The sequence below is a fragment of the Myotis daubentonii genome, chromosome 16 (assembly GCF_963259705.1).
Source record: "Myotis daubentonii chromosome 16, mMyoDau2.1, whole genome shotgun sequence".
Classification (NCBI taxonomy): Eukaryota; Metazoa; Chordata; class Mammalia; order Chiroptera; family Vespertilionidae; genus Myotis; species Myotis daubentonii.
In genome coordinates, this window is record NC_081855.1 from 9,911,852 (window position 1) to 9,935,949 (window position 24,098).

Here is a 24,098-nt window from a genome sequence, read left to right on the forward strand (position 1 = left end):
AAGACTGTATATCAACTGTACTTAAATTAAAAATAAATTAAAAATAAATAAATAAGTTTCTCAGATGCTGTAGGTTTGTTAAGAAATTAAACCTAGGAATGAATAGTCTAAAATAAAAACCGTATCTTTATAAAAGTTAATAAAAAGTGCTAGGCACTGAAAAAGCATCTGATCAAAAATGCAACAGCCAAATCTGATTATTAAAGTACTATTTTCAAATACAAACAGAAAGATAGTTGCTAAATGTCTTTCACTTAAAATCCTCTAAAAGTCCTCATTGCACTTGGAATAAATTTTACAGCCTGAACAGGACTCTGCAGGCTGGGGGACCCCATTGGCCTGCACAACTTCCTGTCCCACACTCTCCTCTTTACTCCAGCCACCCTGGCCCCTATGTCATTCCTTCACCCCAGTGGGCTGTTTCCCACCTCAGGCCTTTGCACACACACCTCTCTGTCTGCAAGGCTCTTTGCTCAGGACTTCTTAGGACTGACCTTTTTTCTCCTTTACATCTCAACCAAAAGAGACATCAACATGTGGAAAGTGTTCTCTATATCATGGAATTAAATAGAGTTTATGTATATTCTCTCATTTTTTATTTTTAAAATTTTGATACCACCTTCATTCGATTTTCAGAAGGAAAAGACACAGTAAAATATATTAATCATAAATACATTAAAATGTCTTGGGTAAGATCTGAAATATTGATCTAAAGTTTTCCCCTCAATAATTGAGCAGCTGCCCCAGTGCTATTTGTTGCCAAAGGGCCCCCACAATAATCCCCTGAGTCCCACGTGTGCTGCGCCCTGTTCCTGATGTCGCTTCCCAGCTCCCAGGACCTGCTCACTCCAGCACCAGGGCCGCACTGCTTGAGAGTCCTTCCTAATTGACAATGCAAGTCCCCTTCCTATATTCTTTTCAACTGTTTCCTGATTTGTTTGCATATTTATTTGTAGATAAAATTTAGAACAGTGTTTGTTTCCCCAAAATCCTATTATAATTTTTACTTTAAACTAGAGGCCCAGTGCACTATTGAAATTGCACTAAGAGGCACCCGGAGGGCTGCCACAGGAGTTGGACCTGACCCACGCTGCAGGCAGAGGGACCTGCACCTGACTTCCGCCCCAGGCACCCCCTGCCCCCCTGCCTGTGTCCGCTCCAGGGCTGCCCTAGCCAGGCACAGCAACTCAACCCATCCCAGGCCTCCCTCTGCCCCCTTCCTGTGTCCACTCTCGCTCAGGCAGGCCCCCCTGTGTCTGTCTCCATCTCTGCCCCTGGCCTCACCTGCACAGGCAACCTCCTCCTGTCTGGTTGTGATCCTTTAAAGCAGTGGTTCTAAACCTTCCGAATGCCACAACCCTTTAATACATTTCCTCATGTTGTGGTGACCCCCAACCATAAAATTATTTTCGTTGCTACTTCGTAACTGTAATTTTGTTACTGTTATGAATCATAATGTAAATATCTGCTATGCAGGATGTATTTTCATTGTTACAAATTGAACATAATTAAAGCATATTGATTAATCACAAAAACAATATGTAGTTCTATATGTGTTTTCCAATGGTCTTAAGCAACCCCTGTGAAAGGGTTGTTCAACCCACAAAGGGGTCGCAACCCATAGGTTGAGAACCACTGCGTTAAAGCTTCCTGGCCTAATTTGCATATTACATATATATGTAAATTTTAGATTAATTCAGGAGAGTATGTGCCTTTGTAATATTTTATCTTTCTATCCAGAAATGAGTAAGTCCATGCATTTATGATTAAATGGAGAAATAGAGCATTGGAAGGCCCTGGGCAATTCCTGTTAACATCTTACTGCTTTAGATTATTTTGTGGATGTTACACATGGTATTTCCACCTGATGATTGTTTACACACACATCAACACTAATGAAAGAGAAAAATGGTAATTGGCGTACGACCGCTACCCTTTTCATTGGCTAATCAGCGAGATATGCAAATTAACTGTCAGCCAAGATGGTGGCCCGCAGCCAGGCAGCTTGAAACTAACATGAGGCTTCCTTGCCTCAGTGACTGAGGAAACCAATGTTCCCCGCCTGCGCCTGGGGCTGCAGGCCTCTGAGCCTGCAGTTTCAAACATTGTAACAAATACCGCTGGACTTCAGCCAGCAGGATCGCAGCATTGTATGCAAAGGCCAGAAACCTAGAGCCAAGCCTCAAGCTAAAGCTGGCCCAGAATAAAAAAAAAAAAAAAGGAAAAAAGGAGCGGTTGGGAGCTTCAGTCACCCCCAGCCTGAAAACAGCCCTCATCCCCTCACCCAGGCTGGCCAGGCACCCCAGTGGGGTCCCCCACCCTGATCCAGGACACCCTTCAGGGCCAACCAGTTGGCCCCCACCCGTGCACCAGGCCTCTACCCTATATAGTAAAAGGGTAATATGCCTCCCAGCACCGGGATCAGTGGAGCTGCAAGGCCTCCCGGCACCGGAATCAGCGTGAGAGGGGGCAGCGCCCAAACCCCCTGATCACCCTGCGGCTCTGTGCAGCACCCCCCCCTCCGCCCCCACGGGCCCTGCTCTGAGTGTGACGGGGTAGAGCCATAACCTCCCCATTGGCCCTGCCCTGAGTGTTACAGTGGCGGCGCCCCAACCCCCTGATCCGCCCTGCTCTGTGTGTGACAGGGGACGGTGCCCCAACTCCCCTATCGGCCCTACTCTCTGAGTGACAGGGGGGAGCTCCTCAGCCCCCTGATGGGCCCTGCTCTGTGAGTGACAGGGGGGAGCTCCCCAGCCCCCTGAGGGGCCCTGCTCTGTGTGTGACATGGGGGAGCTCCCCAACCCCCTGATGGGCCTTGCTCTGTGCATGACAGGGTACGGAGCTCCAACCCCCTAATTGGCCCTGCTCTGTGAGTGACAGGGGGCAGCGCCCCAACCCCCTGATTGCCCTGCTCTGTGCATGACAGGGGGTGGCGCCGCAACTTCCCCATTGACCCTGCCTTGAGTGTGACAGGCGGTGGTGCCCCAACCCCCCAAGAGGCCCTACCCTGAGCATGACTGAGGGTGGGATTGCAACCTTCCAATCCGCCCTGCTCTGTGCATGACAGGGGGTGGCGCCCCAATGCCCCAATTGGCCCTGCTCTGAGCCCGACCAGGGGCTGCACCTAGAGATTGGGCCTGACCTCTGCCACCCGGGAGCAGGCCTAAGCCAGCAGGTCATTATCTCCTGAGGGGTCCCAGACTGCTAGAGGGCACAGGACAGGCTGAGGGACCCCCCTCCCCCTCGAGTGCACAAATTTTTGTGCACCGGGCCTCTAGTCTTACCTAATAATAGACAAACATGCAAATTGGCCATACCTTTGCTATGCCCACCAGCCAATTGGATGAGTATGCAAATTAACCAAACAAAGATGGCGGTTAATTTGCATACATAGGCGCCCAGCGGCAATTGGAGCCTGCAATCAGAGCTGAGGGGTCACCTGCCCAGGCCTAATGCCTTGAGGAGTTAGGCCTGGGCAGGTGTGGAGCCGGCAATGGCAGGGTGCAGGGGAGGTGTCGGAGATTGGTGATCGCTGGGAGCTCAGAGTCCCCTGCCCAGGCCTAATGCCTCTGCCACAGGTGTTAGTCCTGGGCAGGGGTGGAGCCAGCGATGGTGGGGAGCAGGGGCAGAGCCGGCCATGGCGAGGAGATGGAGGTCCCCTGACCAGGCCTAATGACTTGGCCACAGGCATTAGGCCTGTGCAGGGGCGGAGCCAGCAATTGGTGTAACTACAGAGGAAACACCTTTTCTGACTGCTCATTGGCTAAGTTCCCTGTATGCCACTGGTAATATTCTTAGTAACTTGCATAATAAGAATCCAATAAGGTGATCTAAGGTATTTTTACCACACTCCTGGAGAAAAAAAGAAAGGTCTGCTACTGGAGGGCTAAGAAATGTCATATCCTGCCCTAGCTGGATTTGCTCAGTGGATAATGCCTCGGCCTGCCCACCACAGGGTCTGGGTTCAATTCTAACCAAGGGCATGTACCTAGGTTGCATGCTCCTCCCTGGCCTGGGCCCAGGTCAGGGTTCATACAGGAGGCAACCAATAAATGTGTTCCTCTCACTTTGATGTTCCTCTCTGTCCCCTCCAGTGCAAAAATTTTCGTGCACCGGGCCTCTAGTGATTTTATAATAGTAATGGGCAATATATATTAAGTGCCTACCATATGACCACTCTTTACGTTAAGCACTTTATTATTCCATTTTATCCTTGCAACTCATTTTTCACAGGAAAAAAACAAGACGTAAAGAGCTCAGCTAACGTGCCTGAGGTTTTAATGCAATTGACAGTGTCATTCTTATCACTAAAATTTTCTTTGTCAATCCTCACCCAAGGATAAGGTTCCCTGGCCCAGACAAGGGCCAAGGATCTAGCCTGCAACTGAGGTATGTACCTTGACTGGAATCAAACCCAAGAACTTTCAGTCCACTGGTTCCCAGCTCTGTCTCGTTCTCTCACTCACAGGCTGCTCTAATTTAATTGAAAACATCCAGAATTTTCTTCTGGTCACTAGTATAAATAATATCATTAAATTAACTGAAGTCACATGTCCACATACAACCATCATCACTGTGGTCTGGCCAGCTAGATGTGCTGAGACCGTCACTCTGGGGCCCTGAATAACACCCCCCAGAAACAGCTGGATGTGGAAATTGGCAGCTGTTAGAAAGGGGAAAATGGAAGTCATGTCCACCACAGGCCATTGTCAAATAAGTATTTGACTTCTGGTTTCCACTGTGATATATAAGACCTTGGAAGTCCTTACTTCCATCCTTACAAGAAAAAAAAAGATGAATGATCTGAACTACAGGAGCTCTTATTAAACCCATCTGAAATTAACTATGACTACGAAATTAACCTTTGCTGCTGCAAACCATGGAGATTTAGGGCTCTGTTAGAACAATACAACCTTGCCAGTTTTCCAGATAAGACAGAAAACATGTTTTTTACTCAAAGTGAGAGACAAGATCAAAGAGCATGAGAAGAGAAGACAGATTCGACCACATCAAAATGCAATGCGCCTATTTGGCAAAACACACATCAAATGGAGACAAGTGGCAAGCTAGAGAAACCATTTGCAAGTTACATGGCAAAAAGCTGATATCCATGACAATTCAGATTTGCTAACAATCCAATGGAAAAGAGGGCAAAAGGTCTCAAACTGAAATTCCATAAGAAGGGATAGGCCAAAAGTATGCGAAAGATACCCAACTGCAGTTTAAACCAGAATGAAAAATTCAAATGAAAATATTGCTCTTTCTCGCTCTGGACAGGGTGCCTCATCAGTTGGTTGGAGAGTCATCCCATATACCAAAAGGATGCAGGTTTGATTCCTGGTGAGGACACATACCTCGGATGTGGGTTCTGAAAATGTTGTGGAACGGGAGAGTGTTTGTGATGTTCTGGAACAGTTGCGAAAAATAGTGAATATATTCCATGTTGGAATTTACAATTTGAAGGATCATAGAGTTAAAATTTATATAATTTAAACTTATTTTTAATATAATATTACTAAGTTTTATTTAAAACACATTTTATTTTACTCGATAGTGTAAGAAAAATACCCTAACCTTTTAAGTATGTGCAAGATAAACAGAAAAATTTTAAAATTGCTATTTTTGGGGAGGGGAAGTCCTCTATCCTGAGGCAGCTGACACAGGCGGCCACCCAGGACCTGGGACCACAGGCCTCCCAGGAGCTGAGGCAAGTGGCTCACAAGCTGCAGGTGGGTCCACATCTGGAAGTTCAGTGACAGCTGTGCCTGGAGCCTGCTCTGGCTCAGGAGAGGGCACCAGAGTTGGCATTTCTACCTTAGGTGTTTCTTCATCTTGTTCTGGAGCTGCTTCAGTAGATCCAGGAAGAGAACATGTTACCACCACGACTGCCTTTCGTGTGCCTTCCAAGGAAGGGAACCTCCCATCTCCGTCACTGAAGTCCCAGTACATGTCCCCACCCCAGGAAGTCCTCCAAACTGCAGGCCATGGGGCACTGACCTGAGCGGCTCTGCACTCCTGCCTAAGCCCAGCCTCTGGGAGCTCTTCTCTGAGTGGCCCAGCCATTTGCACTCCCCCTCACACACACCACCCACTCCTTGTCCTCCTGTGTCTCCGCCTCAGTGGGCTCAGGTGCTCCAGGTGTGAGTGAAGATACTTGGCCTAGGTTGGCAGGTCTGGGACTTGAAAGGTGAGCTCTAGGGAGGCCAAAAGCATGATCAGGCTGGGAAATTCTGGCGGCTAATAAAAATCTTGAGGGTACTGGTCCAGTCAGATGCCCAAGATGCAGGAGATGACCCTGAGGAGAGAGAGAGACAGACAGCAGGGTCTGAGGCCTGGCCTTTTTTCCACATGGCCCTCCCAGAGCACCACTCAGAGAGCCTGGGGTCCTGGGCCTGCTGCTCCTGCCCATCCAGGAGCCAGACCTATTCCCTTGCCAACATTCAACCTGGCAGTCCTGGCAGAGATGTGCCTGGTCACCCAGGAGGGGCTGGCAGAAAGCCCTCCGAACTGACAACTCTGCATCAATGAGGGAACCGCCTGTCCTCTTCTTCAGGGGAACCTGACATGCTCTCTCAGTGTCCCTGTTCCCTCCTACTACCCTGCCGCCAAAATGTCAACTCCATGAGGACAGGGAGGGCTGGTGTCTATTAACTTCATGTCACTCATTGGCACACAGTAGTAGGTGCTCCAGGAATAGCTGACCAAGAGTGAACGAAGAAAATCCGTCTGCACTTCTGGTGTCCAGAGACCTCCTAACACCTCAGACTTTGGCTCCAGCTCCTGCGTGTTGTCTAATTCACTAGCTGCCCTGTGGGGTTCTTCTCCTCTAACTGACAGGTAACTCCCATGGGTAGAGAGCAACAGCCAAGCTGCCACTGAGGAGGTTCTACCAGATTAGTGAGCACGGTCCCTGGGTAGGGGTGCAGACTGGGCTGGGATTAGAAGCAGAAGGGTGTGAATTTTCTGAGGAGCTCACTCTGTCTATTGACCTCCCCACTCGCCCCCTCCACCCATATCTACATGCACAGCTCTCTGAGTCCTGCCCTTTTTCCTAGGAGAAGCCCTCAGACCTCTGCCCTCTTGCAGAAATCCCACCAAGCGCGGGATCCAGGGTTCTGCAAGCACCTTGAATTCAGGTCCCATAGTCCCCTCATGGCTCTTATCCAAAGCCAAATCAAGTTTTCTGCTGGAACAGAGGTCCACTGTCCTCTTCACAACATGGGAAGATGCAGCCATAGGTAGAGGAGGCCAGGAGGATGTCACATCGGCTGTCCTATGGACACTAGGAGCCCGTGCAGCCTAGTGTGACTGAATCACTCTCGACTAGAAGGAAGCACTGGAGTGCAGGCTTGGGGTCTGCTCTGTGCACTGGATCATCGTCAGTGCCTAGAGACGTGTCTGTACCTGGCAGGGCTTCTCATATATTTGCTGAATGAATGAACCCAAACCATCCCCATCTCAGACAGCTGGATGAGTCTGAACTCCATCGCTCAACCCTGGGGTTTCTGATCTGGCTTCACCTAGGACCGGGACTCATAATGGGATCTCCAATCTCTTTATCTAATGAGAAAAGTGCTTAGCCCTGGGCCCTGAGGAGAATCACAAATTTGGCAGAGGCTTTGTCAACAGAATGAAAAAAATGACCAATTGGCTGAAACACAGCCCCTCCAGCAGACCTCTCCACTGTCCAGGCACCCAGAGGCACCCCACTGAGACCCTACAATAACCCTATTGGGACTCACTTTCTGGGGAACAATCACTTAGAGACATGCAGTGACCTGAAGATTCACAGCAAACAAGTGGCCAAATGACCACTGTGCTGTGCAGGGGCAGGAGCTCACCTGATACATGGTTGATCCAACTCCTGTTGTAGCAAATGCTCTATTTCAACAAAGAAAGGTGGGGACAAAAGTGGGGTCCCTGCCCAGAAAGGTGGGCATCAGGTATTTGCCCAGTTTGTCCAGTCAGTGTGCCCAGGTGGTCAGTACCACATTGGTCCTTGGTTTTTCTCTTCTGTTCTGCCTCATGAGGATGGAGTTTATTGGACAGCATGAGAGGGTAGTGCTGAGGCCACTGGGATGGTTGGCAGTGGGGCCCAAGGCTGGCTGACCAGCCTCTGTTTTCAGTCAGGTGCCCCCATGGGAGGCCAGCGCTGAGTCAGGCAGAAAGTGAAGCTGACTCACTCCCCGGGGAAGCGGAGTCCAGGCTTCCAGGAGGGGCAGGTGTTGACACTGAGAAGCTTTCTCAATGGCAGTTTTTGGGTCCTGAAGACCATCACCTTCAATGATTGCCCAGCTCAACACTGTTGACCTCCCACTTGCCAGAGCATTCTGGGTAATAAGCAGAGCAGTTGGGGGCTCCCTGTGGGCACCACCACGTTAGTTTCCAGGTTATGAGCTTATTCACACTGAAAGGGTTACACTTTGTGTTTCAAGAGTGTGTCTCAGTGCTAAACCGAAATGTGAACAGAAAAGCAGCTCATCCTTCCCGGGCTTGGCCAGGGCAGAGGGAAGGGTAGAGGACGGGCAGGCTCAAAGGTGGGGTTGGAGCTTCCGACTATGCAGGTGGGAAGTGCTGGACGTGGGAGCTCCATGCTGTTCCACTCCACAGCATCAACAAGGACCCACAGTTGTCCTGCTGGTGCTTGGCCCTGCTGAACAGGCGGCTGATGCCCTCCAGGCACTGGCTCTGGTTCTCCAGTTCCTTGTCCTTGGTTTTCTTGGGAAAACACATCACCTTCTTGTTGTTCTCCTTGTCCATGACCTGGAGGGCGTGGCTGCAGCCTCACCACTGCTGGGCAGCCTGCTCACCTGGAGAAACTGGAGGGGAACTTGAGGGTGTTGTTGGCGGTAGCCTGGGCTTTGTTCTCAGAGTCTCCTTTTCTGTCTGTGGGCTGGGCTGCCATCCAGGAATCCACCCGCAGCCCCATCAGCTCAGCTCCAACACCCTGGCTCAGGGAAGACTCATCTCCTCTCACTGACGGGGAGGAGAGAAGGATGTGTGATGCCTCCTTGTTTGCCGCAGACCCGGATGGAGGGTGGACAACAGCACTCTAGAGCCCAAGCGGGCCGCATAATCTGAGTGTCCTGAGGCGACCCAGAATGGTCTCACAATTCCAAGTTCCACAACCCCCACGAAGGGAATGATGTTCAAGGACTCCTCATTGGGGCTCTTCTGTTTGTAGGTGAGTGTGGCCTCCACGATGGGCAGTTGGTGGACAAATTGGCTCCTGTGACGCACTGTGTGGTTCTAAACACCATGGGCAGCATGTCCTGCACAGCCCTGTGGGCCTCCTTGTAGAACAGGTCCCGCCTGGGCAGATCTTGGATGAAGCTGTTGTAGCGGTAATGCACGGAGCCCAGGTACCTGGCCACAAGGTAGGAACGCAACTGGATGACCAGGAAGTGCATGTAGCCCAGCCAGGTGGTGAGGGGCATAGGTTGTCAGACAGCAGCTCCAGGAAGACCCATCACATGGTGCTTAAGTACTGCTGTGCCCCTGACACCACAATCTTCACAGGATGGGGGGCTGGGAATTATAGAGCCGGCATCTTTGTTTCCACGGGATGATGGTGCTGAAGGCTGCCTGGACTCAGCCTTGGAGAAGGTGCACACCCCGGGCAGCATGTGTTGCTGCTGGACTCAGAGGGGAACTTCCCCTGCCAGTCAGGGGCGTTGAGGAGGAGGATGTTGTGGGGCAGCTGGCTGTCAGAGATGAGGAAATGGTTCAGCTGGTCATATACCGTCTCCCTGGGTATATGACCCAGGCTGTCCAGGCTGTTGTCCTGCTTGTTTCTGGCTCTGCCACCTGCTGCTCCTTCAGGGATGTGCTCCAGGCCCAGCGGCCAACGTGCTCCCCCTGGGATCTGGTGGAAGCGATGAGGAGAGACTCGGTCTTGGTGATGCACCCACTGGTGGCTTTGGGCTCATCTTCTCTGTCACATGCGTTGGACCTGGAGGCTCTTCCTGGTGCTGGCACTGTGGATTCTCTAGCACTCCATCTGAGAGCTGGGCACTGTGGATGCTCTAGCTGGGCTGGGACAGGCCTTCCAAGTATGGCCTGAGCCAGGGCTTCAGGGTCCTGAGGACACTCTCATGGGCCACTGTCACGGTTCTCTAGTGAGTCATACAGCAGATCTAGGTCCTCCTCCACCTCAGGTACATGCTCCGAAGACTCCTGCTCTGAATCCAGGACCTCCTCCCACTCTTGCACCCTGAGCAGCTACGCCCCAACTTTCTTGTTGTCATCTTCTTGCCTGGTCATGAGTGGCGATCTTACTACACTTTGGCGCTGCTTTTTGGGCTCCTCAAAGTGGAAGTCCTCCGCCTCTTGGTCCTGCCCATGCCCGGGATGATAGCTGCCCTGCTGATCTGAGAATATTTCATACTCCACCTCTGAGTAATGAACCAGGGATTTGGACTTGGACTTGGGGCCAGCCTTCTGGGTGCTGTCCTTGGGGTCTATGGGCTGGCTGGACAGGGAGGAGATGCTGACCTCAGCCATGTGGGCAGATTCCTCCATGTTGGTGCTATGGAGTCTCAGCATCTGGCCACCCTCGAGGGGTCGCTACATCACCTCTTCCATGTCGATGGTGCCCGTGGCGAGTGTCCGGTAACCCAGAATGGTCTGGTTGTTAAGGCGCTGCTTCTGCTGCAGCAGGATCTGTTAAGTTGTTGCCTTTTTTCTTGAGAGAGTGAGGGTACTGTAGGGAGATGGTCAGCACCAGGTCGGTCTTCACCTGACCACTAGGGGGCAGCAGAATCTCCTCAGACCTCAAGTGATTTTAGGGGCCCTGCATTTTTATAGTGATCACCACAGCCCTGAGCTCCTTCTCCAGCTTCTTGTAGATGAGCAGCTTGGTTAAGGTGAGGCTACACAGCCTGGGTACGCAGGTGGGGCTGGAGCATTCCACTTCCCAGGTGGAAAACAAGTTCATGGGCACCTGTGTGTTGAGTGTGGTGGGCATGCTTTCCTGGCCCGCGGGCACCGAAATGGTGGTCTGATTTCTATCCTGTGTTGGGAGAGGGTTACATGCCATCAGAGGCAGCTCATAAACTGCCAGGTGGGTTGGGCACTCCAGCTCAGACTGAACCCCAAGCACTCAGTGATTGGTGGCAAGAGATGGGACAGGTGTGATTCCAGGGACCACATGCTAACCTGGCGGCTTGGCAAACTCAGAGACCTAACGTAAATGAAAAGGTTTGTCTGAACTTAAAGCGTTGTTTGTTTGTTTGTTTTTTGTTGTTTTTTTTTTTTTTAAATAAAAGCAGATTATGGTGGGTACTGGTGTCCTAGGCTGTCATCTTCCCTGAAAAAGTCAATCTTTATCTTAACTGAGCCTGCCTATTTTTTATAATAAATCTTTATTGTTCAGATTATTACAGTTGTTCCTCTTTTTTCCCCCCATAACTCCCCTCCACCCGGTTCCCACTCCACCCTCTGCCCTTACCCCATGCCCCCCTCCACTGCCCTCATCCATAGATGTACAATTTTTGTCCATTCTCTTCCCGCATCCCCCACACCCCTTACCCCCTCAGAATAGTCAGTCCACTCCCTCTCTATGCCCCTGATTCTATTATATTCACCAGTTTATTCTGTTCATCAGAGTATTTGTTCACTTGATTTTTAGATTCACTTTTTGATGTGTATTTGTTGTCCATAATTTGTATTGTTTTCTTCTTCTTCTTCTTCTTCTTCTTCTTCTTCTTCTTCTTCTTCTTCTTCTTCTTCCTTCTTCTTCTTCTTCTTCTTCTTCTTCTTCTTCTTCTTCTTCTTCTTCTTCTTCTTCTTCTTCTTCTTCTTCTTCTTCTTCTTCTTCTGAAAGGGTACCTTTCAGCACTTCATATAATACTGGTTTGGTGGTGATGAACTTCTTTAACTTTTTCTTATCTGTGAAGCTCTTTATCTGACCTTCAATTTTGAATGATAGCTTTGATGGGTAAAATAATCTTGGTTGTAGGTTCTTGCTATCCATCACTTTGAATGTTTCTTGCCACTCCCTTCTGGCCTGCAAAGTTTCTGTTGAGGAATCAGCTGAGAGTTGTATGGGTACTCCCTTGTAGGTAACTGACTTTTTTTCTCTTGCTGCTTTATGATTCTCTCTTTGTCTTTTGCTCTTGGCATTTTAATGATGATGTGTCTTGGTGTGGTCCTCTTTGGATTCCTTTTGTTTGGGGTTCTCTGTGCTTCCTGGACTTGTAAGTCTATTTCTTTCACCAGGTAGGGGAAGTTTTCTGTCATTATTTCTTCAAATAGATTTTCAATATCTTGCTCTCTCTCTTCTTGTGGCACCCCTGTAATTCGTATGTTGGTACGCTTGAAGTTGTCCTAGAGGCTCCTTACACTATCTTCATATTTTTGCATTCTTTTTTCTTTTTGCTTTTCCGGTTGGGTGTTTTTTGCTTCTTCATATTTCAAATCTGTGACTTAATTCTTGCTATCCCCTAGTCTGCTGTTAGAACTCCGAATAAGGTTCTTTATTTCAGTCAGTGTATGTTTAATTTCTAGGTGGCCCTTTTTCATAACCTCGAGGGTCTCACTAGATTTCTTGAGGATCTCACTAAGTTTATCGGTGGTCTCACTAGACTTATTGAGGGTCTTACTAAATTTATTGGAAGTTTCTAGAAAATTCTTGAAAAACCGTATACATTGGGTTTTGAGCTCTATATCCAGTAATTTGCTTTCCTCCATTTCTGTCATTTGTGACCTGTTTCTTTGTCTCCGCATTTTTATGCTCTCCTGTGTTGATAGAGTGTTCTTTCTGTGCTAGCTGTCCTATAGGGCCCAGTGGCTCAGCCTCCCCAATTACCGGAGGTGGACACTCTTGGTGCATCCCTTTGTGGGCTTTGTACACAGTCTTGTTGGAGTTAAGCCTTGCTTGTTGTAGGTATCACTGGGAGGAATTGACCTCTAGGCCAATTGGCTGTGAGAATCAGCTGTGTCTGCAGTGGGAGAACTTCTGTGTTGAAGACACACTTATAGGGCAAGACTTGCTTCAGTGGGGCTTTGGTGCTCACTGAGTCTGTACCCTGAGTGTGTCCCTTATGGATCTGAGGAGTTGTAATCTGGATGGTCCCACTCTGACCACTGGGTACAATGGCTCTTGGATCTCTAAGGAGGTGCTAATTTAGCCTCTGCCTGAGGCTGTCCAGCAGGAGACCAGCTGTGAAGCAATGCAAGCCACTGGGGGCCTTGGGCCTTCTTTTGGATATTCTGGCTTTCTTTGACCCAGCTGCAGTTTTTTAGGTAATTTTAGATTGCAAAGGGCCAGGACTTTCATATGCAAAAGGCTCTGTGCACAGCTTGGGTGGGGCGGGGTATCAGGATCAACAGGGCAGAGCAAGCAGCTTTGGCTTCTCCTCAGTCCTGCCCTAAGAGGCCCCGCTTCTCAGTGTCCCAGTAATCACTGCAAGCACCTCTGATAGAAAGCTGCCCTCGAGTTCCGACTGATGCCAGACAGTACAGTGTCTCCTGTGTGAGTCTGGGTCCCCAGAGACTCACCTGGAACTGGAGTCAGGGCTGTAGGGAGATTGTGCCTCCCTCCCGATTGAAAAAGACAACCGAGTACTCAGTTGGCAGCCCTTTCCATGTGCACCTCCGTACCTCTGCACTTTACTTCCGCACCTCCTCTGAGTCTCAGTGTGCTTTTCTCTTTCCTTCTAGTTGTAGAATTTCCACTCAGCAGTCTTCCTGTGGTTCTGGATGATGTTCTTTCTGTCTTTTAGTTGTATTTTTGAAGTGGTTGTGCGAGGCAGCAATTTCCAGTGTTTACCTATGCCGCCATCTTGATTTTTTCCCTGTCTATTTATTTTTACATCTATAACAACATATTTTTGTAATGTCAAAGTAATTTTCCTTTTTATTTAGACACTCGGAGCACAGGCACTGCTCTGCTCTCTGCAGAGACCACACATCCCCTCATTGTTATTGAGTTCATTGTTGACTGTTTACTGACCTATACACACCTAAGTGAAAGAAGTGCATGTCTATCATTTTACCTTTTTTCCAGGCCCAGAGATTTCCCTGCTGTGCTTTCTCCTGCTTCCCTCATCTATCAACAATGAATTTCATGAAACCACACAAGCCTCCACTTTTGATTGTAAAGTTTAAAATGAGGTGCAAAGCTCCATTCTCCGGAGCATAATTATCTCATTCCCTTGAGATTTTGCTTCACTGCAATTGTCTACATTTTGGCTCAATAAACTCAGAAAAATTCTGCACAGGTTTCCATGTTTTCTAGATGGACAAGAGAAAAGGTTCTCGGCAGGCAGGGTAGACTTGGGGGTGAGTTATCATGTGACACATTGGTATCTTAGTCACTTCGTAGTAGAGAATGGACAACAGCTCCCTGTGTTACCAAGGTCACCCTGGGATTTCTGACAGAAAATCCCATTCTAAGATGGGAACACATAAGCTTTTCCTGGGGTGGGAGAGTCTGGATATGAGGACAAGTGGGTTGTTCAGGGCAGCGCCATTGACATGACAATAGGAGGGGGTCACATCCAGGTCCCACAGCAGTGAACAGCTGGATCGCCAGCCCTGATAACAGGTCCCCCCTTGGTAAGTAGTGCAGCCCAGGTTGGCCCCAGCTCCTGACCTGGAGGGACCATAGGGATGGGGTCCTCTGGGAAGCAAATGGCAAAGCAACAGACTTGGTATCTTCAGCCCCACGTCCTTTTGGGAAAAGCATCCCTATTAATCATGATGATGTGTAAGAGTGGGAGAAGGTTTATAATGATTGTCAGGCCAACATGGACACTGGGAGATGGGCATTAAAACAGGAAAGTCTGTAAAAAAAAATACAAAAATACACTTGACTGAGTGTGACGTGAAATGGAGCAAGGTCTCGCTTCTGATATTCCTAAAACTTTGTGGGCAGTGACTTTGCATCTCATCTGAAGGGGGCTGGACAGTGAGAGTGGGTTGTGGGGAGGATACAGGCCCAAGATTCCTTTGGAAATTGGACTCTAGGAGGGACCTAGGAGAGTGGCAGGGCAGTTACTGGAACCCAGGGCTACCTTTGACTACATGGGATCCTGGAGTCTGGGTCACCTCAGCACCTGCACTCACCCTGCAGGAGTACAGCACGCTGGAAGATGTATGGGGCACCTATGCCTCCTGCAGAGGCATGGAGGTGAGGACCCCATCTTTCAGGTCCTCTAAGTTCTCCTGTGAGGAGCTCTGTAAAGACAGTTCCCAGTCACAAGGAGGAAAGCCTCAGAGCCCTGTTTTGCTGGTTCTCTACCCCTGTAATCCTCCACTGCAGACACACACACACACATAGTGTGGTCTGCTGAGATCTCCACTGCAGAGGAAAAGGTGTGACAGCCTGAGGGTTAGGATTCCCATTGGCACCAATAAGGGACCCCTCTAGAAGCCCATCTCCACATGCCTGCCCTGTCTTAGGGGGTAATCACAGCAGGACCTTTAGGTGATCCACTGCCCCCGAAAGCTGTCCCAGCCCCAGGGTTCTCCCTTCAGGTCCCTCTTCCCCAACACATGAAGGGGAGGGGATGTGGGCTGCGCAGGGATGGCACACAGAGGTGGCCTGGCCTGAATGGGTCTGGCCCCGGCCACCTTGTGTTACCTGAGGCCAAATTCTAGGAAGTGGACACATACATCAGGGATGAGGGTTGAACCAATGTCTGCACCGTCTGAAAAAAGCTCTCACTGCAGGGACTCCGGAAGCAAGAGCACCAATCACCGGGAACACAGCAAGAGAACATGTTGCACTGGCAGATGCCTCCTGGCAAGTGAGCTGCCTGTTGGGCTACATGTGGGTGCCTGGTTACGGGGTTTCAAGTTATATTGGATAGTGACCTCCTACCTGGTATTGTCTTCCCTGAGTCCCTTCATCTCATGACAGCTATGCAAGTAGTCCTGTGGGCTGCTGTCTGCAGACACCTCTTCTGCATGAAACACCTTATCTGTACACAGTGGCACCAGCACAGCCCTCTGCCCAGCCCCCTAGAAGCTCTGGGTGCAGCCAGGGTCCCAGACTTGAGGAAACCTACCTGGGTGCAGACTCAATCCCTCATTCTTACCTTTTCTTGATCCTGGATCAGTCATTGTGCCTGTCAGGGCCCGTCTCTGTCCTGCCTGCACAATGGGTTATGGAGCAAGTGCTTCTTATGGCTGTTCAGGCTACTGTGGGGGAGGAGCTACAAAGTAGGAGGAGGACTATTACATGTAGGTAGTGCCTCCAACCTCTTTTTCCTTCCTGTTGTCACCTCCTCTGTGTCTGCTTTTTTCCTAATCCCTCCCAAAGTCATCACATCTAGAGTGAATGTTGTGTGTGTGAGTGTGTGTGTGTGTGTGTGTGTGTGTGTGCACATGACAGTGCTCCCTTTCTGGACCCCAGAACAAATCAGCCCCCACAAAGGGAGGAACAGGCAGAAGCTGCCCAGTATGTCAGGATTTCTAAAGTCCAGACCAACTCGGTGGGGAGGTGGCAGCCTTGACCTGGAAGGTGTGAACATTCCTGAAGTTTGCACTCTGAATGTCATGTACCCTGGCCAATCCCTGCCTGACCAAGGGCTTCAGTTTCCCAATTATCCAATGAGGGTGTGATCCACAACTTCGCAAGCGTGAGCTGAGCATAAGAGGGCCTGGCTTTCTCCACTGCGGGTGGGTTGTGGACAGAGGTGCACTTACATGATTCCAGATCTGGGCGCCTTTGCAGACAAATACTGTCTTGGCTGCCAAGTGCTCACAGTCTCCCCTTGCCATCTCCATATCAGCACAGGATTCCAGCAGCACAGCCTTTTCCAGAGCCCCTGAGCAAACCTGGGGGCACCTAAGACCCCCTCTTTGAGGACACAACTGGGTTTTTCTCAGGCTCTACCTTCTGACCGTCTGTGATCCGGGGCAAGGCATGGACCTCTCAGGTCACTGGTTCCCTCCTCAGTGACTCCCCATGTTCTTCACCTTCCTCATGTGGTGTGAATGTGTTCCCTCCCTTTCAATGTGGGTGCTCGTAGTGACTCCATAGAAGACGGCAAAGGTATCCAACACGACCTCCATGATTTGTTTCTAAAAGTCAGTGCCTGGGCCAGACAGAGTGGTTGAGCATCATCCTGTGCACTGATGGATTTGGTTCCTGGTCAGGTCACATATCTAGGTTGTGGGTTTGATTCCTAGTCGGGGTGCATACAGGAGGCAACCTATTGATGCTTCTCTCACACACTTTTGGTTCTCTCTCACTGTCTCATCAATTTTTTAGGAAAAAAATAATTTAACAATTTTTTAAAAATATATTTTATTGATTTTTTACAGAGAGGAAGGGAGAGAGATAGAGAGCTAGAAACATCGATGAGAGAGAAACATCGATCAGCTCCCTCCTGCACATCTCCTACTGGGGATATGCCTGCAACCCAAGTACATGCCCTTGGCCGGAATTGAACCTGGGACCCTTCAGTCCGCAGGCTGACGCTCTATCCACTGAGCCAAATCGGTTTCGGCTAATTTAACAATTTTAAAGCAAATCCATTTTATTTCTTTAATCTTCATTGCTGAAAGTGTTACATATGTCCCCTTTTTACCCCATTGACCACTTCTAGCCGATCCCTACCCCGCACCCCAGGCCTTCACCACCCTATTATCTATGTCCCTGAGTTATGTATATATGCATACAAGTTCTTTAGTTGAATAATTCCCAACCTGATAAGATTTTAAAAGTTGATGCTTATCCACTTGCTCACTCTGATCTGCTCTCTCTCTCTCTCTCTCTCTCTCTCTCTCTCTCTCTCTACTGAGGAATAAGCCTCTGTGCTGTGAGTTGCTATCTGGACAGACCCATGTGACCCAGCACTGAATGAGACCAACAGAGAGAGGAAGTCAGGCCTTCCATCCAAACTGAATCCTAAAGACCCCCCCTCCCCTGAGTGAGCTCAGACCCTCAGTGACAGAGATCCTGCCCCAGGTGAGACCACAGTAGTCCCAGCTGAGCCATTCGGGATTCCTGGTCACAGATGTGTGAGCTAATAAGTGTGTGTTGGTTAATTCTCTAATGTGGGGTAACTGTCAGCAATAGGTCACTAGCACAGTCGTCCCACACCAGGCCCTGGCCCTGCCCTCCTATCTCCCTCCTTTTTTCCTCCCAATTACCTCCAGCCCCCAGCCCCTCATTTCCCACACCCTCTGCCTCCAGTTTGGATGATGGCTGTGAAACATAGGAAAGGACGCTGCAAAGTAGAGCCAAACTGAAAAGTGTAATTCGAAAGAAGAAACAGGGCCGGTTGTGACCACAGTTCTGAGCTTCCAAGGTAAGGAGATGTGCCAGGGTTCATGTCCCAGCATCAAGAAGGGTTCAAGAATCTGGAAAAGGCTGTGAGCAGATGACATAGAAATCCAGAGACTGATAAAGAGTCCAGAGCAGAGTTATAATTTTGAAAGGCATTGGGGTCAGAGGACCTTCAGCTAAAGGAACTGAAGAGTACCTCCTTGTCTAGGCCCCTTGCTTTTATTAACACAATTTGTCCTAAGGCAAGGTGGAGATAATACACTTCAAAAGGTAAGGTTTCAAAGGGTACAGAGGCATTGTCAGTTTGGGGAATAGCCTAAGGCTGTTCAGGTTGTTTGGCCAGTAGTAGGCAATAACATGTAGATTAAGATGCCTTTTAGCTGTCTGGCAACCACAATCAGTTTCCTATTCAGGTTTGGGGAAATGCCTTTAGCCATTCCCAACATGTGTGACTCAACCCTGTTGAGACCCCAAGTTTCATCAACATTTGATGAACCTCTTAAAATTATGACATGCTGGAATTGGTGTACTGCAGAGACACTACAGGCAAGGCTGGCGGCTGCCCCTCCAGGCCCACTGCAAGTGCATGCAAGTGCACTGTCATCACCATGGACCTCTAAAGTAGACCTGCCCCTGATTTCCAGACCTCCTTTAATTTCACAAGCCTTCATCGGCTGCCATTGTGAAATCAGGATGAAGAGGGTAGACAAGTACTTATTCATCTTTCTGGTTTAGAAATCACATCCTAAAGAGAGCCTGTGCAATGTCCCCACGATGGGCTCACGTTCGCAGTGCTTATGGTCCTCAGGGGTCAGTGGGAGGTCTCATCAGACTCCATTCAGATTTCCTTTCTCTCTGTGTCAACCAACAGGGCAGATCTCCTTGAGAGTAGGGACCCTGGGTGTGGTCCCCAGTGAGCGCCCATTTGTCCTGAGTCAGTGTAGCTTGTGCCATGGCGGGGTGCTGTACAAGGCTGCTAGTCCATCCTCACCAGGGTGGTTCAGAGCACTGAGGAGGACTGATGTAAAAGGAGAAGCCAGGCTGTCACCACAACCTTGTTCAGCCTTGGGGCGTGAGAAAGAATGGCTGCTGGGCTCTGGTGAGACAGAAGAGCCTCAGGAAAAAGCCCAGCTGAACCAGAGCCTAGGGTCTGAGGGCAGACAGACAGAGGCTCTGACCCCAGAGGAAATTTCAAAGCGGTGCCTCTGGAGGAGATGAGTGTGGACCCCGGGCCCAGGGACATTCCCTGTTCCCTCTTCAGTGCTGTGGGCCGACAGAGGAGATGCTCAGAAAGCTGTTCAGTGCCCGTGGAGCAGGGTGGACTTTCTGTCCAGGTGCAGGTGGCAGTCAGTGTTCAGGAACTGCTCTCTGCTGGTTAAACCCTACAGCATTCTGCAACGTGGACTCCAGGGGGCGCTTAAGGCCAGGCTTTGTCCATGTGCTGGTGGGAGATGAAGTCAAACACAATGTGGGTTCCCAGTGGCAGCCCTGACATCAAGGGTCCCTGCCCCAATGCTGGTGGGTCAATTTCCCCCAAAGTCCCATTGTCTTGGGCCTCAAGAACATCACATCCTTAGAGCAGATGGCTCCTGACTCATTCTTCCCAACCTATGACTCATAGTAACACAACGCAGGCCCAGAAGAAACAGACTTGCTCAAGTCTCTGAAGGATTGTAGAGTTAAATTTTATGGAATCTAAATTAAATTTATATTTGAGTATTTCATTACATTTTCTTTAATTAGACTGAATGTTACTGAATAGTATGAAAAATACATAAAGTTATAAACATATATGTGATGAACACAAATATTTTAAAACTTCATATAAATGAGGGGAGGGAGCCCTCTCTGTTGTGGCAGCTGACACACGCTGTGGCCCAGGATCTAAGACCACAGGTTCCAAAGGAGCTGAGGGGCGTTGCTCACAAGCTGCAGGTGGGTCCACATCTGGAAGTTCAGTGACGGCTGTGCCTGGAGCCTGCTCTGGCTCTGGAGGGGGCACCAGAGTAGGCGTTGTCACTTTAGGTGTTTCTTCATCTTGCTCTGGAGTTGCTTCTGTAGATACAGGAAGAGAACATGTTACCACCATGACTGCCTTTTGTGTGCCTTACAAGAAAGAAACTTCCCATCTCCATCACTGAAGTCCCATTTCAAGGCCCCACCCCAGGAAGCCCTCCAGACTGCAGGCCCTGGGCTATGACCTGAGTGGCTCTGTGCTCCTGCCTAAGCTCAGCCTCTGGGAGCTCTTTTCTGTGTGGGCCAGCCTGATCCCTACTCACCCACACCACCCAATCCACATGCACAGCTCTCTGACTCCCTCCCTTTTTTCTAGCAGAAGCCCTCAGACCTCTGCCCTCTGGCAGAAATCTCACAAGGCATGAGATCCAGGGTGTTGCCAGCTTCTCCAACTCACAGTCCCCATACTCCCCTTAAGGCTCTGATCCAAAGCCCATTCACTTTTTCTGCTGGTCTAGAGATCCACTTTCTGCTTCACAGTACGTGTAGATCAGCGATACTTTGAGGAAGAGGTCATATGGGGTGTACTGTGGATGCTACCTGCCTGTGCAGCCCAGTGTGACTGAAATCACTCCTGCCTAGAAGGAAGCGCTGGAGTGCAGCCCTGGGGTCAGGGCCTTTGCTGAATGAATGAGCCCAAACCACCCCCATCTCAGAAGGCTGGGTGAGCCTGGGGTCCCCCTGCTCACCCCTGGGATTTCTGATCTGGCTTCACCCAGGACAGAGACCCCTAATGGAATCTCTAACGTCTTTATCAAAAGAGAAAATAGCTTAGCCTAAGTCCTGAGGAGAATCACAAATAAGGCACAAGTTTCTTTAAAAGAAGAGAAAATGGCCAATTGGAACAAGCACAGCTCCTCCAGCACAGCTCTCCAGAGTCCAGGCTCCCAGCGGGCATTTTCCTGGGAGGAACCCCCACCCGCCGCCCCAAGTCCCTACAATAACCCTATGAAGCTGGGCCTAGGCTCTCCCCATGTTCAGAGAAACAAACACTCAGGGACATGCAGTGATCTGGAGACTCACAGCAAGCAGGTGGCTGAGTGACCACTGCGCTGTGGAGGGGCAGGGCTCACCTGGTCCATGGTTGGTCCCACACACGTTGGTGAGTCCCAAAAGTTCTGTATTAACACAGAAGGGTGGGTGCGAACCAAGGTGGGGACGCTGCCCAGGAAGCTGGGCACCAAGTATTTGACCAGTTTTTCCATTAACTGTTCCTGGGAGGTCTGCACCTTACATGTCCATTTTTATTTTTAATTTAATTTTTTTTTTTTTTTTTTTGCCCTGTGAAGGTCAAGCTTATTTGGAACCCTGAGTGAGTGGTGTTGGGGACAACATGGAGGCCCGGGGGTGAGCTGACAGGCCTCCATGTTGGGCTTAGGATGCCCCCACTGGGAGGTCAGCTCTGAGTCTGGGCACAGCACAGGGTGGAGCCAGCTCCCTGGGAAGCAGAGTCCTGGCTCCAGGAAGGGCAGGTGGAGAAGGTGAGGGCAGTTCTCCCTGGGTGGGTCAGGGTCCAGAAAAACAGACTTGCTCAAAGCTTTGAGGGTTTTTAGGGTTAAATTTTATAGAATCTAAATTAAGTTTCTGTTTAGGAGTATTTCAGTATATTTTCTCTACGGTACACTGTATGCTATTAAATATCATAAAAATATAATAAAATTATAAACATATCTAACAAGAATATTAAACATTTAACACTGTGTCTAAATGGGGTTAGAAGGGTGCCCTCTCTGCTATCGCTGCTGACATGCGCTCTGGCCCGGGATCTAGCACCACAGGCCACACAGATGCTGGGGTGAGTTGCTCAAATGCTGCAGGTGGTTCTTCTGCCTCTTGAAGTTCAGTGAAAGCTGGGCCTGGATCCGGCTCTGGCTCTGGAGAGGCCACTAGGGTGGGGTTGCCCTTGAGGGTTTTCCTGATGTTCTTCTGGAGCTGGTTCTGTAGATGCAAGAAGAGGACATGTTACCACCCTCACTGCCTTTTGTGTGCCTTCCAAAGGCACACTCACCCACGCCACCCCCGGAAGCCTCCTCCTCCTCCTGTCTTGGCCTCAGTGGGCTCAGGTGCTCCCCCTGGGGCACTGGGCCTGGTTTGGCAGGTAGGAGACTGCAAGTTGAGCTCTATGGAAGCCAACAGCATCATCAGGCTGGGAAATTCTGAAGGTGCTGGTCCAGCCAGATGCTCAGGATGCAGGAGATGGCCCTGGGGAGAGAGATAGGTGAGCAGCAGAATGTGAGGCCTGCCTTTCCCTTCCACACGGCCCTCCCACAGCACCACTCAGAGAGCCTGGGGTCCTGTGCCTGCTGTTCCTGCCCATCCAGAAGCCAGACCTACTCCTTGTCCACCTTCAGTCTGGCAGTCCTGGCAGAGATGGGCCTGGTCACCCAGGAATGGTTGGCATGAAGCCCTCCTACCTGACAGCTCTGGATCAATGAGGGAACCACCTGTCCCCTTCTTCAGGGGAACCTGACATGCTCTCCCAGTGTCCCTGTTCCCTCCCATTAGGACTGAGAGGGCTGGTGTCCACCCAGTTCATGTCACTGATTGGCACTGAGCAGGTGCTTCAGGAATACTGACCAGTGAGCAATCAAACAAACCCCAGGGCCTTCCTATCACCTCAAACTTTAGCTCCTGCACCAACATGCTGCCTCATTCACTAGCTGTCCTGTGTGGTTCTTTGCCTCCCACTGAAACTCAACTCCCACAGGGTGGGGTACCCCAAGCTGCCACTGCGGACGTTCTGCCAGATTAGGGAGCAAGGTCCCGGGATAGGGGTGCAGACTGGGCTAGAATTAGGAGTGGAAGGCTATGAATTGTCTGAGGGGCTGTCTGTCCACTGACCTTCCCACTCGCCCACACCACCCAAATCCACTTGCACAGTTCTCTGACTCATGTCCCTTTTTCTAGGGAAGCCCTCCGACCTCTGCCTCTTGCATAAATACCACCATGAGTGGGATCCAGGGTTTTGCCAACACCTTGAATTCACAGTCTCCATACTCCCCTCATGGATCTGATCCAAAACTGACTCACGTTTTCTGCTGAACAGAGGTTTACCATCCTCTTCACAATACGCGAAGATGCAGCCATAGGGAGAGGAGGCCAGGAGGACGTCACATCAGGTTTCCTGTGGACACTATGAGCCTGTGCCGCCTAGTGGGACTGAATCGCTCCCTCCCAGAAGGAAGCTCTGGAGTGCAGGCTTGGTGTCTGCTCTGAGCACTGGGTTATGGTCAGTGCCTAGAAAAATTTCTGTACCTGGCAGGGCTTCTAATATACGTGCTGATTGAATGAGCCCAAACCAGCCCCATCTCAGATTGCTGGGTGACCCTGGGCCCCACTGCTCACCCCTGGCATCTCTAATCTGGATTCACCTGGGACAGAGACCCCTAAGAGTATCTCCAATCTCTTTGTAATATTAGAAAAGAGCTAAACCCAAGGCCCCAAAGAGAATCACAATTTGGCAGTGGCTTCTTCAACAGGAAGAGAAAATGACCAGTTGGTTCAATCATAGCCCCTCCAGCAGACCTCTCCTCCGTCTAGGCTCCCAGAGAACACTTACCAGGGAAGAACCCAGCAAGTCCCTACAATAGCCCTATGAGCCTGCTCCCTGCTTCTCAGAGGTTTCAGAGGAACAAACACTCAGAGAGTTGCAGTGACCTGAAGGCAAACAGCCAACAGGTGGCCCCATGAGCATGTGCTCTGGAGGGGGAGGGGCTCACCTGGTAAATAATTGGTTCCACTGCTGCTGGGTGGTAACAAATGTTCTGTAGTAACAGGAACGAAGGTGGGTTCCCTCCTCAGGTAATTGACCACTTTGTCTAGCCAGTGTGCTAGGGCGATG